Genomic DNA, 16,845 nt, shown 5'->3' on the forward strand with positions numbered 1-16,845 from the left:
GCCATAATGGATTATACTATATTAATTTTGAAGGTTATTACATCCATGTTCTGTGATGAACGACTATTAACTTTTGTGTTCTGACTTGAATGCCATGAAATTCTTAGTTCTCAGCTCTCAATCCTATAGGAGAAATGCAGTCTATTTCACTCCCTTAGCGTCTTATATTCATACATAGATCATGTATAAAATGCAACTTGTAAAAGTAGGTGTCATCTTGTGCTCCAAAGGACACCATCCCAAAAGGGAAAAACACAGGAGAATGGGAGAAAATATTTGCAAATCCTATATCTGATAAGGGACTTGTATCTAGAATATATAAGCAACTTACAACTCAATAAAAAAGTAGATATATAATCAAATTTTAAAATAGGCAAAATATCTGAATAAATAGTTCCTCAATGAGATATATAAACAGTCAGAAAGCAAATAAAAAAGTGCTCCACAATAGGAGTCATCAGAGTAACATAAAACCACAGTGAGATACCACTTTGCGCATACTAGAATGGCTATAATCAAAAGGACAAATAACAATAAATGTGTTGGAGATGGTGAACAAAATTGGAACTCTCATATACTGCTGGTGGGAATATAAAATGATTCAATCACTTTGGAAAAGTCTGGCAATTCTGCAAAAATTAAAAATACAGTTACCTTATATATCAGTCATTCCACTTCTAAATATTCTCAATAGGAATAGAAACACAAGTTCTCACAAAAACTTGTGTATAAATATTCATAACAGCATTACTTATAATAGTCAAAAAATGGAAACAACTCAGATATTTATCAACTGAACAACTGATTAAAAATGTGGTCTATCCATACAATGGAATATTATTCAATAAAAGGAAATGAAGTACGCATGCATGTTACAAGATAGATGAAGCTTGAAAACACTATGCTAAGTGAAAGAAGCCAGTCGCAAAAGAGCATATATTGTAAGATTCTACTCATATGAAATATCCAGAAAGGAAAAATATAAGACAGGAAGTAGATTTGCTCTTGCCTAGGGCTGGGGCTGATGTTGAGTGTTAAGTGGGGAGTCACTGCTAATGGGTAGAAGGTTTATTTTTTGGGTGATGAAATGTGCTAAAATTGATTTTGATTTTGATTCTGTTTGTACACCTCTGAGAATATACTCGCGCCTGCAATCCTAGCACTCTGGGAGGCCGAGGCAGGCGTTCGAGCTCAGGAGTTCGAGACCAGCCTGGGCAACACGGTGAAATGCCTGTATCTACCAAAAAAAAAAAAAAAAAAAAATTAGCCAGGTGTGGCTGCACATGCCTGTATTTCCCAGCTACTTGAGAGGTTGAGGCAGGAGAATCGCTTGAACCCACGAGTCACAGGCTGCAGTGAGCTGAGATCATGCCACTGCACTCCAGCCTGGGTGACAGAGTGAGACTCCATCTCAAAAAAGTAAATAAATAAAACAATAAAAGTTATAGATACTAAAAACTACTGAATAGTACCATTTAAATATATGAACTGTATGGTATGTGGATTATATCTCAATAAGCTGTGTGTGTATATATGCACACTATATATACTCAAATAATAAATATATATATACACACACACATACACACACATTCAAATCAGAGATGGGGAGGAAAAAGTATGTGCGTATATATTACACACACACACAGATACTTTATATATATATATGAAGTATATGAAATATATATATAACACACACATATTTTATATATATATACATATATACATACACACATACACGTGTATGTATGTATATATATACACGTGTATATATGTATATACATATATACATACATATATATAAAGTGTGTGTAATATATATAGTTCACACACACAGAACTTTATGTATATATTACACACACACACTTTATATGTATGTGTCTATATATATATATGTAGTTCACACACACATAGAACTATATATATATATATAAAGTTCCATGGATGATTGGTAGTACTACACACACAGACATATATAGTACTACCAATATATAGTACATGTAGTATACATATATGTACATATATACACATATGTAGTATACATATATGTACATATATACACACATGTAGTATACATATATGTACATATATATATACACATACATATGTAGTACTACCAATCATCCAAGGAACTTATCTTCACTATCATGGCTATTCAACTTAATTTGAATCATTATGTTTCTGAGTCAATCCAGTAACTCCAAGTTAGACAACGTGACTTAGAAACAACAATATTCATCTGAGATAGAGTAGAGTAGATTTGCGTTTTTATCCTGGCCTTGCTGCTCACTATTTGTATTGACTTTATATTTATCTTTGGCAAATTCCTTCACCTCTCTCCCTCAGTCTATGCAGATGGACAATTAGTAGAGTTAACTTGATGGTTACTAAGATCACTTCAAGAAGTGTGATACATCATAGAGAATGTGGCATATGACCAGATTTAAATGATGGGCATTTCATATCCTTTAGGTGATAGATCTATTATTTAAGAATTAATGTGAAGCCAACATAGATACCTCATTCAAATCTGATCCGCATGTTAACGTCTAGAGTTGCCAAAATCTAAGCCGAAATCATTCTAACTCCTCCTTTCCAGTTGTCCACCACATATGATCAACTTTAGTATATTAACAGAATTTCTCTGTATGAGTTCCCAGAAGCCACTTGGATATGTGTATTTATTCATTGATTATTCATCAATTTCATGTGAATCAAAACTATGCTATATTGCAAAAACTTTATATACTCCCTTGAAACATTTTTAACAGTTAGTCATAACTTCAGATAACACTTAAATTAGTTTTGAAAGAACTAAAAAAATGTAAAATATATTATGCAGTCAAGTGTAACTGGAACTATTAAATAATAGTTCGTTCATAAGAATATAAAATTATGGTTACAGGTAGATATTCTGAAAATCTCCTTCTTCACCTCAGTATTATTGCAACTTTCACATAAATGGTCTGTTTATAAATAGTTTTATAAAATTTTGTGTGATACTTAATTTTTAATTGTTTTGTCTCCCTCAATGAAGCATAAGCCTTTGTAAGTCAGTTTGCATGTTTTAGTTAGGTTTTCACCAGAATTTCGGATATATTTAATTATTAAATACATTTATATTTAACATATATTTAATGTGCATGTTCTGTGTCCTAGTTCCTTTGGCACATATTGATTATATAATAGATTAAAATAAAAGGCAAACATGACTCTGTCCTTTTACAGTTTCTAATATATTTGTATAGAATGTATTTGTGAAATGCTTAGTTTATTACAGACAAGTAACTAAAATCTATCAGAATAAAACACAATATAATTGATTAATATAGCAAAATGTTCAAAGTTATTTTATAGGTAAGAGAAAGTAATTTCATTTATTAAAATGAAAGGGATTGGGACATGACCCTTTTATACTGATTTGATATTTAAAGTAAAGAAAATGTCAATGAGGTTAGTAGAAATGAGTCTTAGCTTTGATTTTATCACTACTTAGCTGTGTAATGTTGAACTAACAAAAACCTCAGTTTCATTATGTGTACAATGAGAAAATTAGACAAATTTCAATATTCATCCTGCCTGTAAAATTTTGATTATTCAATGTAAATACTTTTCTTTTATTATACTTTAAGTTTTAGCGTACATGTGCACAACGTGCAGGTTTGTTACATATGTATACATGTGCCATGTTGGTGTGCTGCACCCATTAACTCATCATTTAACATTAGGTATATCTCCTAATGCTATCCCTCCCCCTGCCCCTCACCCCACAACAGGCCCCGGTGTGTGATGTTCCCCTTCCTGTGTCCATGTGTTCTCATTGTTCAATTCCAACCTATGAGAGAGAACATGCAGTGTTTGTTTTTTTGTCCTTGCGATAGTTTGCTGAGAATAATGGTTTCCAGCTTCATCCATGTCCCTACAAAGGACATGAACTCATCATTTTTATGGCTGCATAGTATTCCATGGTGTATATGTGCCACATTTTCTTAATCCAGTCTATCAATCATTGTTGGACATTTGGGTTGGTTCCAAGTCTTTGCTATTGTGAATAGTGCCGCAATAAACATACGTGTGCATGTGTCTTTATAGCAGCATGATTTATAATCCTTTAGGTATATACCCAGTAACGGGATTGCTGGGTCAAATGGTATTTCAAGTTCTAGATCCCTGAGGGATCGCCACACTGACTTTCACAATGGTTGAACTAGTTTACAGTCCCACCAACAGTGTAAAATTTCCTATTTCTCCACATCCTCTCCAGCACCTGTTGTTTCCTGACTTTTTAATGATCGCCATTCTAACTGGTATGAGATAGTATCTCATTGTGGTTTTGATATGCATTTCTCTGATGGCCAGTGATGATGAGCATTTTTTCATGTGTCTTTTGGCTGCATAAATGTCTTCTTTTGAGAAGTATCTGTTCATATCCTTCTCCCACTTTTTGATGGGGTTGTTTTTTTCTTGTAAATTTGTTGGAGTTCATTGTAGATTCTGGATATTAGCCCTTTGTCAGATGAGTAGATTGCAAAAATTTTCTCCCATTTTGTAGGTTGCCTGTTCACTCTGATGGTAGTTTCTTTTGCTGTGCAGAAGCTCTTTAGTTTAATTAGATCCCATTTGTCAATTTTGTCTTTTGTTGCCATTGCTTTTGGTGTTTTAGACATGAAGTCCTTGCCCACGCCTATGTTCTGAATGGTATTGCTTAGGTTTTCTTCTAGGGTTTTTATGGTTTTAGGTCTAACATTTAAGTCTTTAATCCATCTTGAATTAATTTTTGTATAAGGTGTAAGGAAGGGATCCAGTTTCAGCTTTCTACATATTGCTAGCCAGTTTTCCCAGCACCATTTATTAAATAGGGAATCCTTTCCTCATTTCTCATTTTTTGTCAGGTTTGTCAAAGATCAGATGGTTGTAGATATGTGGCATTATTTCCGAGGGCTCTGTTCTATTCCATTGGTCTATATCTCTGTTTTGGTACCAGTACCATGCTGTTTTGGTTACTGTAGCCTTGTAGTATAGTTTGAAGTCAGGTAGCGTGATGCCTCCAGCTTTGTTCTTTTGGCTTAGGATTGACTTGGCAATGCGGGCTCTTTTTTGGTTCCATATGAACTTTAAAGTAGTTTTTTCAATTCTATGAAGAAAGTCATTGTTAGCTTGATAGGGATGGCATTGAATCTATAGAATACCTTGGGCAGTATGGCCATTTTCACGATATTGATTCTTCCTACCCATGAGCATGGAATGTTCTTCCATTTGTTTGTATCCTCTTTTATTTCATTGAGCAGTAGTTTGTAGTTCTCCTTGAAGAGGTCCTTCACATCCCTTGTAAGTTGGATTCCTTAGAGTCTAAGTCCCTTTGTAGGTCACTCAGGACTTGCTTTATGAATCTAGGTGCTCCTGTATTGGGTGCATATATATTTAGGATAGTTAGCTCTTCTTGTTGACTTGATCTCTTTACCTTTATGTAATGGCCTTCTTTGTCTCTTTTGATCTTTGTTGGTTTAAAGTCTGTTTTATCAGAGACTAGGATTGCAACCCCTGCCTTTTTTTGTTTTTCATTTCCTTGGTAGATCTTCCTCCATCCTTTTATTTTGAGCCTATGTGTGTCTCTGCACATGAGATGGGTCTCCTGAATACAGCACACTGATGGGTCTTGACTCTTTATCCAATTTGCCAGTCTGTGTCTTTTAATTGGAGCATTTAGCCCATTTACATTTAAGGTTAATATTGTTATGTGTGACTGTGATCCCGTCATTATGATGTTAGCTGGTTATTTTGCTCGTTAGTTGATACAGTTTCTTCCTAGCCTCGATGGTCTTTACAGTTTGGCATGATTTTGCCGTGGCTGGTACTGGTTGTTCCTTTCCATGTTTAGTGCTTCCTTCAAGAGCTCTTTTAGGGCAGGCCTGGTGGTGCCAAAATCTCTCAGCATTTGCTTGTTTGTAAAGGATTTTGTTTCTCCTTTGCTTATGAAGCTTAGTTTGGCTGGATATGAAATTCTGGGTTGAAAATTCTTTTCTTTAAGAATGTTGAATACTGGCCCCTACTCTCTTCTGGCTTGTAGATTTTCTGCCGAGAGATCAGCTGTTAGTCTGATGGGCTTCCCTTTGTGGATAATCCGACCTTTCTCTCTGGCTGCCCTTAACATTTTTTCCTTCATTTCAACTTTGGTGAATCTGACAATTATGTGTCTTGGAGTTGCTCTTCTCAAGGAGTATCTCTGTGGCGTTCTCTGTATTTCCTGAATTTGAATGTTGGCCTGCCTTGCTAGATTGGGGAAGTTCTCCTGGATAATATCCTGCAGAGTGTTTTCCAACTTGGTTCCATTCTCCCTGTCACTTTCAGGTACACCTATCAGACGTAGATTTGGTCTTTTCACATAGTCCCTCATTTCTTGGAGGCTTTGTACTTTTCTTAAAATATCCTTTTGTAGTTTCTTACAATTAACCTTCCTTTTATTTCCTACTGCACTACTTACATTTTCAATAACTTTAGACCTTTCATTAGGAAAGGGAAAACTAAATGAAAATTATTTGTTAAAATATGAACAGGGACTGCAGAACTCTATGACAGGTGGCATTTTCCTTCCAGAAAAATAAAAAGCAGCTATTTTTTTCCTTGTTTATAAAAGGTGGCATGCCACAGCTGCAAAGCCAATTTTTGAACATTGAAAGCTCTTCATTTTGTAAGCCCCCACCAAAAAATACAGCAGTCTTCTCCAGGAGACATAGCAGCAGGATTGTTTAAACTCACCAACATAGAAAGGAAAAAATAAATGTGCGTGTGATTATGCACACACAGACTGATGTGTTTTGTACTGCCTCATGTACTCTACTGCTATAAAGAGAATCTATAATTTCAGGTGGTGGAAAAGGGAGAGAAGACATGCATATTTTAAAGGAATCTTTAAATTCAATCCAAAAATATATTTTTGTTTGTAAATTAAGCTTTATAGACAAATTTAAATTTGCCCTATCACTATCTCCACCTTAAAGCACACTGATATAGTACATATCCAATAATCTTCACACTGAAAAGTCCCAATTTAAAATTAAGGGTTAGGAAATTTAGGTTTTGAATTATCAGTCTGAAGCCTGAGTTTAGATTATTTTCTAGCTCATTTATGCCTCCAGGAGAAAAAAAAAATGAGTCAAAAAATATCTTATTCAAGATATTCTTGTCATTAGGATAAAATACAAAGTTTGCAATACTGCAAAGAAAAAAATGAAAAAAAAGAAAACTAGTTCATAATTGAGGCGGTAACTCCATTTATTAAAAACAAGCCTCAGTCCCTTATAACTGCAGGCTTTCTTCTTATGGAAGATTCCTGAAGCAGCATTCTGGGACTCCTGCTTCAATTGGGGGCCAGAGATTCAAAAGAACGTCTCCTATAAAACCTAGTTTAATAGTAATCTTTGGGGATCTTCTGCTTAGATAATTTTCTCACGTTAGCTGGTTAATCATAAAGCCTTGTATTCCCCACCTTAATGTCTCTGTGTGTTTTGTGTGTCTCTGTCTATCTCTCTTTCACACACACACACCACAAACACAGACACAAAACATCTGCTAAATATAAGCAGTTTGCCTATTAAAAAGAGTGCTATAATGAAAATTTAAAAACATACATAGTATTTTATTCATTACTAACTAACTAGATATGATATTATACACAAGCAAACTAGCTCCTTTGAGTTTCCTTTTCTCCCTTCAAAATAGAAACACATTTTATATTTCTTCGTCAGAGTGTTGTAAGGTAATGTCTGATAGTACTGAGTCATGAGAGTAAAAATCCTGGGTCGATGGATGCATGCCTTAGAGGAGAAAAAGACAGTGATTCATGTTCTCAGTAGCCTAATAAATACAAAGATGGTTACTTTTTAAAAATCTATTTTACTTTAAAGTCTTTCTCTGATACAGTATTGGTGAGATGCATGTATAGTTTAATAAGTATAATCTACTAGATATTATTTAATTTTATTAAAGATTTATATGACCTTAGAGTCATAGTTCTGAATTTTAATCTCTCATATAATTCTCAAGATATAAAAACTGGAGATTGGATTGAATATATTAAAAGCCCAAGTCATATGCCAAAGAATGTTTTATTAGCATTACATATTGTGTGCTTTTTTATTTTTTGTATTTATCCATTTCCCTTGATCACCATTTTTTTCTAGGAATATATATATACACACACACATATATATATATACACACACATACACACACATATACATACACACATGTGTGTATATATACATACACACACACACACATATCATTATACTTTAAGTTCTGGGATACATGTGCAGAACATGTAGGTTTGTTACATACATATACACGTGCCATGATGGTTTGCTGCACCCATCAACACATCATCTACATTAGGTATTTCTCCTAATGCTATCCCTCCCCTAGTCCCTGACCCCCTGACAGGCTCTGGTGTGTGATGTTCCCCACCCTGTGTCCATGTGTTCTCATTGTTCAACTCCCACTTATGAGTGAGAACATGCAAACACCATATTTTTTCAAACCATATTAGATTAAGATTTTAAATAGTGTCAAAGTAAATGGCTTGGATATAAGATTTTCCTTAATGATATAACAGCTAAAATATGTACAATGACTGCAGGCATTGGAAGGCAACCAATGTGGATTACGGTCTTTGAAAGCAGGAAACATAGAAAGTTAAGATCACACATAGCTTTCCCCCAAGAGCATTTACCAATTACTAAGCTGCTACATAGAACCCAAGATGAATGTCAATTTCACTAGGCAGGGGAGACAGAGATTAGAGCTTAACGGGGTTGACATGGTTGAATCAAGAGGCAGGATTCCACAAAGAAGAAGCCATAAAGTGTCCCCAAAATTTTTCTTGGGTTTTTGGCCAACTGCTGAGATTTGTATACATAAGAAGAGATTCTAGAAGGCCAAGCATAGAATAGCAGCTAGAAGCTGGAGATCATGGAAGAAATCACAGAGGCTACACAGTATTAGGAAGATAGTTAGAAGATGACACTGGTTCCAGCTGTAGTGGAGACAATTTGATGAATAGTGAGATTTAGCTAGAGATTCCAGTAGAAACACATTGTAAGGGTAAGACCTAGTTCCTAGGAGTAAGGGTCAGACCTAGTTCCTAGGAGTAAGGGTCATGTCTCTTCTAGGTGTAAGAGGAAAGCTGAAATAATGTACCTTTAAAAAGCCTGAAACTAACCCTTGAAAAAATTAAGATGCACCTGGCTGGATGCAATGGCTCACACCTGCAATACCAGCACTTTGGGAGGCTGAGGTGGGCAGATCATTTCAGTCCAGGAGTTCGAGACCAGGGTGGGCAACATGGCAAAACATCATCTCTGCAAAAAATACAGTAATTAGTGGGGTGGTGTGTGAGCCTGTAGCCTCAGCTACTCAGGAGGCTGAGAGGCAGGAGGACCATTGAGCCTGGGAGGTCAAGACTGCAGTGAGCAGTGATCACACCACTGCACTCCAGCCTGGGTGACAGAACAAGACCTTGTCTAAAAAAATAAATACATAAATAAATAAAAGATGTGCCTGAATTTAAGGACTTGCCAGAGAATAATTAACAATCTTTGAGGGAAGATAGTACAATTCAGATAATCTTTAACGTATCTTCCACATCTTCCACCGTAGGCATATAAAAAAATAAATAAAGATGAGCTCCTTCCAAGATGACTGACTAGAAGCAGCTGGTGTGTGCTGCTCTCACAAAGAGAAGAGTGGTGAGTGGACCATCCAGGTGGACACATTGGGATTCATCAAGGAAACAATACACAGAAAACAGAAGAATGAGACAGGACAATCATTCACCCAGAAGTGGCATAGAGCCGGGAGATGGCCCTCACCATGGTTAGTAAGTGAGAGTCCCCAGGGAGTCACACTTCTGCCACAGACCTTTGCAACCCTGGGCCCAGGCGATCCCCCATGACACCCGTGCCCCACCAGGGCCTCTGGACTGACATAGGCAGCTGCATGGAGTGTGGGCAGAACTGCCGCTCAGGCACACATGAAATCCTTGGAGCTTTTCATCCCCAGGCACCCTGGTACCAATGGCTGCAGCTGCGGCAATGGGGGAGGACAGGCTCTCTTGCATGTCCTCAGAATAGGAACACAATCCATGGGGCTAAGCAGTGGGTGGACTGTGGGGCTCTTCTACACAGCCCGTTGCCAGACTGGCCTGGGATCCTAGCATGGTCACAAGAGTCCCACCTGGGCTCTCGAGGAACAGATCTGTACTTCCCTGGCATGGAACTCCTGGAGGGGACGGGCAGGCTGCTGTTTTTGCTGCTCCACAGCCCTCACTCCTGTTGCCCTCAGGCTTGGGAGTGAGCACAGTGATTGGGGACTAACACAGACCCCCAGCACAGTGTACAGACTTGCAGAAAAGCAGCCAGACTGTTTTCCACATGGGTCCTCACCCCTGCTACTCTTCACTGGGCAGCACCTCTTGACCTTGGCCCCCACCACAACCAACCTGCCCCCACATGAACGCTTTGTCAGTGATGGCTCTGTGTTTCTCTGAGGAGAAAAATCCAAAAGACAATCCATAAGCCTTCTGCTATTGCAGCTGCAGTGGTATGGCCCTTACTACCTTCAGGCTGGGGAAAGAACAAAGGACTTGGTCCTTACACTGGCCCCTCCAGCACACCACCGCCACCATATGGAGAAGAGCCCAGTCTTTCTTCCCCGTAAGCCCCCACTCACCACTGTTCACCAGGCAAGACCCCTAGTTGGGGACAGCAGAGCAGTTGTCCTACCCCCGGGTGAGAATTCCCACTGCTATTGGCTCTATATTTTCCTGAGGTGGGGCTCCCAGAAGCAATTGACATCCCCTCTGTCACTGTCATGGCAGCGGTTCTGCCCTTACTGCACTCAGACTGGGGAAAGAACAAACAGCCTGAGGTCTTCACTCACACTCCTAGCACAACACAGTCATGATATGGAGAGGAGCCCAGTTGTTCCTCCTGGTGAGCCCTTGACCTCCTACTTTTCACCAAGTGAAGCCTCCAGCTTGGGCTAGCAGTGTAGCCACCCCACCCACTGGCTGAACATTCTCAGTAGCAATGGCTTGCGTTTCTCTGAGGTAGGGCTCCCAGGGACAATGGAAAGCACCTCTCCCAATGACACTGCAGCGGTACTGCCTTGCTGCCCTTGGACTGGGGAAGGGGCAGAGACCTTGAGTGCTTAACCCACATGTCCAGGAAGTGGCAGCTGCCCTAAGGAGAGGAGGCCAGTCTGTCTCCTCTGTGAGACCCCTGCCACCCTTGCTCATCACCAGGCAGGGCCTCCAGGCATGGATTCACAATGCAGCTGCCCCAATCCCAAGCCCATCTCTCCAATTAGTAGTGGCTCTGCATTTCTCTAGGGTGGAGCCCCAAGAGACAAGTGAAAGGCCCTCTGCCACAGCAACTGCCAAGGTCCCTTCCCCTGTTGCCTTCAAGCTGGGGAGGGAAAATAAAGCCTTAGCTCGCCCCTAGCAGCAGTGTGCAGCCCAGGAGTGCCAAGGCCAGACCTTTAGCCAGCACTGGAGTGGGAAAGGGAGCCCACACTTTCAGAGCACTGAGAGGGAGCATGGCTGCAATCATGAAGAAATACAGAGGAGCCACGTGGTGGAGCAAGAGCCCACCTACTGGCCATTACACTTCAGTGCCATCTACTGGATCATAGCCCAAACTCCAACTCCAAATATACTTGCTAATATACCCCCCTCTGTGAAAACAACGACAAGATTTCAACAACAAAGACCCTGCACAAAACCTCGGCCCTCAAAAAACATTCAGAAAAGGAGTCTGCACTCAATTACACCACAGTTAAAGGAGCATCAGCCCACACAGATGAGAAAAAACTGGTGCAAGAGCTCTAACAACTAAACTACAGTGTTTTCTTTCCTCCAAATAACTGCACTAGTTCACAAGGAAGGGTTCTTAACCAGGCGGAAAGGGTGGAAATGACAGAGAGAGAATTCAAAATATGGATAGGAATGAAGGTCATCAAGATTCAGGAGAAAGTCAAAACCCAATCCAAGGAATCTAACAATTACAATAAAACAATACAGGAGTTGAAAGACAAAAGGGCCATTATAAGAAAGAACCAAACTGATCTGATAGAGCTAAAAAACACACTAAATAATTCCTTAATATAATTACAAGTATTAACAGCAGAATAGACCAAGCTGAAGAAAGAATCTCAGAGCTCACAGGCAACATCTCTGAACTCAGTCAGACAAAAATAAGAATAAAGAAGAATGAACAAAACCTCCGAGAAATATGGGATTATGTAGAGACGAAATCTATGACTCATTGGCATCCTTGAAAGAGAGGAGGAGAAAGCAAGCAACTTGGAAAACATATTTCAGAATATCATCTATGAAGACTTCCCCAACATCGCTATGGAGGACAACATTCAAAATCAGGAAATCTCTGTGAGATTCTATATAAGAAGACCATCCACAAGCCACATGGTCGTCAGATTCTTCAAGGCCAAAACAAAAGAAAAAATGTTAAAGGAAGCTAGAGAGAAGAGGCAGATCACCTACAAAGGAAACCTCATTAGGCTAACAGCAGATCATTCAGCAGAAATCCCACAAGCCAGAAGAGATTAGGAGTGTGTATTCAGCATTCTTAAGGAAAAGAAATTTCAACCAAGAATCTCATATCTAGCCAAACTTAGTTTCATTAGCGAAGGAGAAATAAGATCCTATTCAGACAAGCAAATGCTAAGGGAATTCAGTACCACCAGACATGCTCTATAAGAGATCCTGAAGCAAGTGCCAAATATAGAACAGAAAGACTGTTACTGACCACTGCAAAAGCACACTAAAAACATAGACCATTGACACTGTAAAGCAACCACACAAATAAAGCTGCATAATAACCAGCTAACAGCACAATGACAGGATCAAATCAGCAAATACCAATATTAACCTTGAAAGTGAAGGGGCTAAGTGCCCCAATGAAAAGTCACAGAGTGGCAAGTTGGATAAAGAGCAAGACCCTGGCCAGGCAGGTGACTCATGCCTGTAATCTCAGCACTTTGGGAAGCCGACACAGGTGAATCAAGAATTCGAGACCAGTCTGGCCAACATGGTGAAACCCCATCTCTATTAAAATACAAAAATTAGCCCTGGACATGGTGGTGCTCATCTATAGTCCCAGGTACTAGGGAGGCTGAGGCGGGAGGATCAGTTGGACCCAGGAGGCAGAGGTTGCAGTGAGCTGAGATCATGGCACTGCGCTTCAGCCTAAAAAAAAAAAAAAAAAAAAGAAGCATGATCCAACTGTATGCTGTCTTCAACAGACATATCTCACATGGATCCATAGGCTTAAAGTAAAGGGATGAAGAAAAATCTACCAAGCCAATGGAAAACAGAAAATCGCAGGGGTTGACAGTTGAATTTCAGTCAAAACAGACTTTAAACCAACAATGATCAAGAAAGACAAAGGAAGACATTACATAATAGTAAAGGGTTCAATACAACAGAAAGATGTTACTATTGTAAATATATATGCATCCAACACAGAATCCAGATTCATAAAGCAAGTTCTTAGAGACCTATGAAGAGACTTAGTTAACTGGACAATAATAGTGGTAGACTTCAACACCCCATTGACAGTATTACACAGATCACTGAGGCAGAAAACTCACAAAAATATCCAGGATTCAAACTCAACATTGACCAAATGGACTCAATACACATCTGTAGAACTCTCCACCAAACAACACCAGAATATATATTCTACTCATCTGCACAGAGCACACACTGCAAAAGAGAAAACACAATTAGCCATAAAATAATCCTCAGGAAATCAAAAACAAACAAACAAAAACAAAATCATACAAATCACACTCTCAAACCACAGCACAATAAAAATAGAAATTATTACTTAAAAAACCCTCAAAACCATAAAATTACATGGAAATTTTTAAAAGCCCTGCTTTTGAATGACCTTTGGATAAACAATAAAGTCAAAGCAGAAATCAAGAAATTTTTTGAAATTAAGAAGAATAAAGATACAACATACCAGAATCTCTGAGACACAGTAAAAGCAGTGTTAAGAGGGGTGTTTATACTGCTAAATGCCACATCAAAAAGTTAGAAAGACCTCCAATTAATAATCTCACAGCACACTTAGAAGAACTAGAGAAATCAGAGCAAGCAACCTCAAAGCTAGTAGAAGACAAGGATTAACAAAAATCAAAGCTGAATGGAAGGATATTGAGAAGCATAAAACTGTACAAAAGTTCAACAAATATAAGAATTGATCCTTTGAAGGAATAGATTACTAGATAGATAGACCCCTAGTCAGAATAATAAAGAAAAAAGTGGGAAGATCCAAATAAACAAAATCAGAAATGACAAAGTGAACACTACCACTCACCCTACAAAAACACAAAAAGCCCCTAGAAACTACTATGAACACCTAAATGCACACGAGATAGAAAACCTAGAAGAAACTGATAAATTCCTGAAAACATACAACCTCCCAAGATTGTACCAAGAAGAAATTAAAACCCTGAACAGACCAATAATGAGTTCTGAAATTTAATCAGTAATAAAAAGCCTACCAACCAGAAAAATCCCAGGACCAGATGGATTCACAGCTGAATTCTACCAGACATATTAAGAAGACCTGGTATAATCCCTACTGTGAATATTCCAAAACATTTAGGAGGAAGAATTCCTCTCTAATTCATTCTATGAGCCCAGCATCCTTCTGATACCAAAACTTGGCAGACAAACAACAATAAAGAAAACTACAAGCCAATATTCCTGATGAACAAAGATGTAAAAATCCTCAACAAAATATTAGCAAACTGAATTCAGCAGCACATTGAAAAGCTAAATGACCACAATCTCTTAAGCTTTATTCTTGGGAGGCAAGGTTGGTTCAATAGAGGCAAATCAATCAATGTAATTCATTATATAAACAAAACTAGAAACAAAAATCACATGATCATCTCAATAGATGCAGAAAGGGCTTTTGATAAAATTCAATGTCCCTTCATGTTAAAAACTCTCAACAAAGTAAGCATCAAAGGCACATACTCAAATAATAAGAGCCATTTATGAAAAATTCACAGCCAACATCATCCTGAATGGGCAAAAGCTGGAAGCATTCCCCTTGAAAACTAAAACAAGACAAGAATGCCCTCTCATATTATTTTTATTTAACATACTACTGGAAGTCCTAAGCAGAATAATTGGCCAAAAGAAAAGAAAAAAAGCATCCAAATGGGATAATAGAAAGTCAAATAATCCCCTTTTGCAGATGATATGATTCTATACCTAGAAAACCAAATAGTCCCTACCCAAAACCTCCTTGATTTGATAAACAATTTCAGCAATGTTTCAGGATTCAAAATTAGTGTTCAAAAAGTAGCATTCCTATATAGCAACAATATCCAAGCTGAGAGCCAAATCAAGAACACAATCGCATTCACAATGGCCATAAAAAGAATAAAATACCCAGGAATATAGCTAACCAGGGAGGTGAAACGTGTTTACAATGAGAATTACAAAACACTGCTCAAATAAATCAGAGATGATGCAAACAAATGGAAAATCCCCCCCATGCTTAGGGATAAGAAGAATAAATATTGTTAAAATGGCCATAATGTCCAGAGCAATTTATGGACTCAATGCTTTTCCTATCAAACTACTAATGACATTTTTCACAGAACTAGAAAAAAAAAACTATTTTAAAATTCATGTAGAACCAAAAAAGATCCCAAATAGCAAAGGCAATAGTAAGCAAAAAGAAAAATGCTAGAAGCATCCTGTTACCCAACTTTAAACTATACTACAAGGCTACAGTAACCAAACAGCATGGGTTTGGTACAAAAACAGAAATGTAAATCAATGGAACAGAATAGAGAGCTCAGAAATAATGCCACACGCCTACAACCATTTAGATTACCTTTGACAAAGCTGACAAAAACAAGCAATGGGGAACGGGGTCCCTATGCAATAAATGGTGTGGGATAACTGACTAGCCATATGCAGAAGATTGAAACTGGATCCCTTCCTTACACCATATAGACAAATCAATTCAAGATGGATTGAAGACTTAAATGTAAAACATAAGACTATTAAAATGCTGGAAGATATTCTAGGAAATAGCATTCTGGGCATAGGCCCTAGCAAAGATTTCATGACAAAGATACAAAAAGCAATTGTAAAAACAACAACAAAAAACGGACACATGAGACCTAATTAAAGAGTTTCAGCACAGCAAAAGAAACTATCAACAGAATGATATGATTTGACTCTGTGTCCCCACCCAATTCTCATGTCAAATTATAGTTTTCTCAGTGTTGGAGGAGGGGCCTGGTGGGAGGTGATTGGATCATAGGGGCAAACATCCCCCTTGCTGTTCTCATGACAGTGAGTTCTTATGAGATCTGGTGGTTTAAAAGTGTGTGGCACTTACCCCTTCACTGTCTTCTTCCTGCTTCTGTCATGTAAGATGTGCCTTCTTCCTCTTCACTTTCCACCACGATTGTAAGTTTCCTGAGACCTCCCCAGCCATGTCTCCTGTACAGCCTGCAGAACTGTAAGTCAATTAAACCTCTTTTCTTTATAAATTACTCAGTCTCAAGTAGTTCTTTATAGCAATGCAAGGATAGACAAATACATAGAGTAAACACACAACCTATAGAATGGTGAAAAATATTTGCAAACTATGCATTCAAAAAAGATGTAATATCTAGAATCAATAAGAAACTTAAACAAATTAACAAGCAAAAAACAACCCCATTAAAGAGTGGGCAAAGACACTACTCAAAAGAAGACATACATGTGACCAACAAGCATATAAAAAATTC

The 16,845-nt window shown here is 38.1% G+C and overlaps 1 long non-coding RNA gene across 1 annotated transcript in view; it reads left to right on the top strand.

The window, feature by feature from the left end:
• Window positions 1-13,286, top strand: part of LOC129136818 (uncharacterized) — a 113,562-nt gene extending 100,276 nt beyond the window's left edge. The window contains exon 4 of the long non-coding RNA XR_008538779.2: window positions 9,655-13,286. This is a non-coding gene — a long non-coding RNA (uncharacterized LOC129136818). The remainder of the gene's footprint in view (window positions 1-9,654) is intronic.
• The last annotated feature ends 3,559 nt before the right edge of the window (window positions 13,287-16,845 follow it).

This window comes from Pan troglodytes, chromosome 14, assembly GCF_028858775.2.
Source record: "Pan troglodytes isolate AG18354 chromosome 14, NHGRI_mPanTro3-v2.0_pri, whole genome shotgun sequence".
Lineage (NCBI taxonomy): Eukaryota > Metazoa > Chordata > Mammalia > Primates > Hominidae > Pan > Pan troglodytes.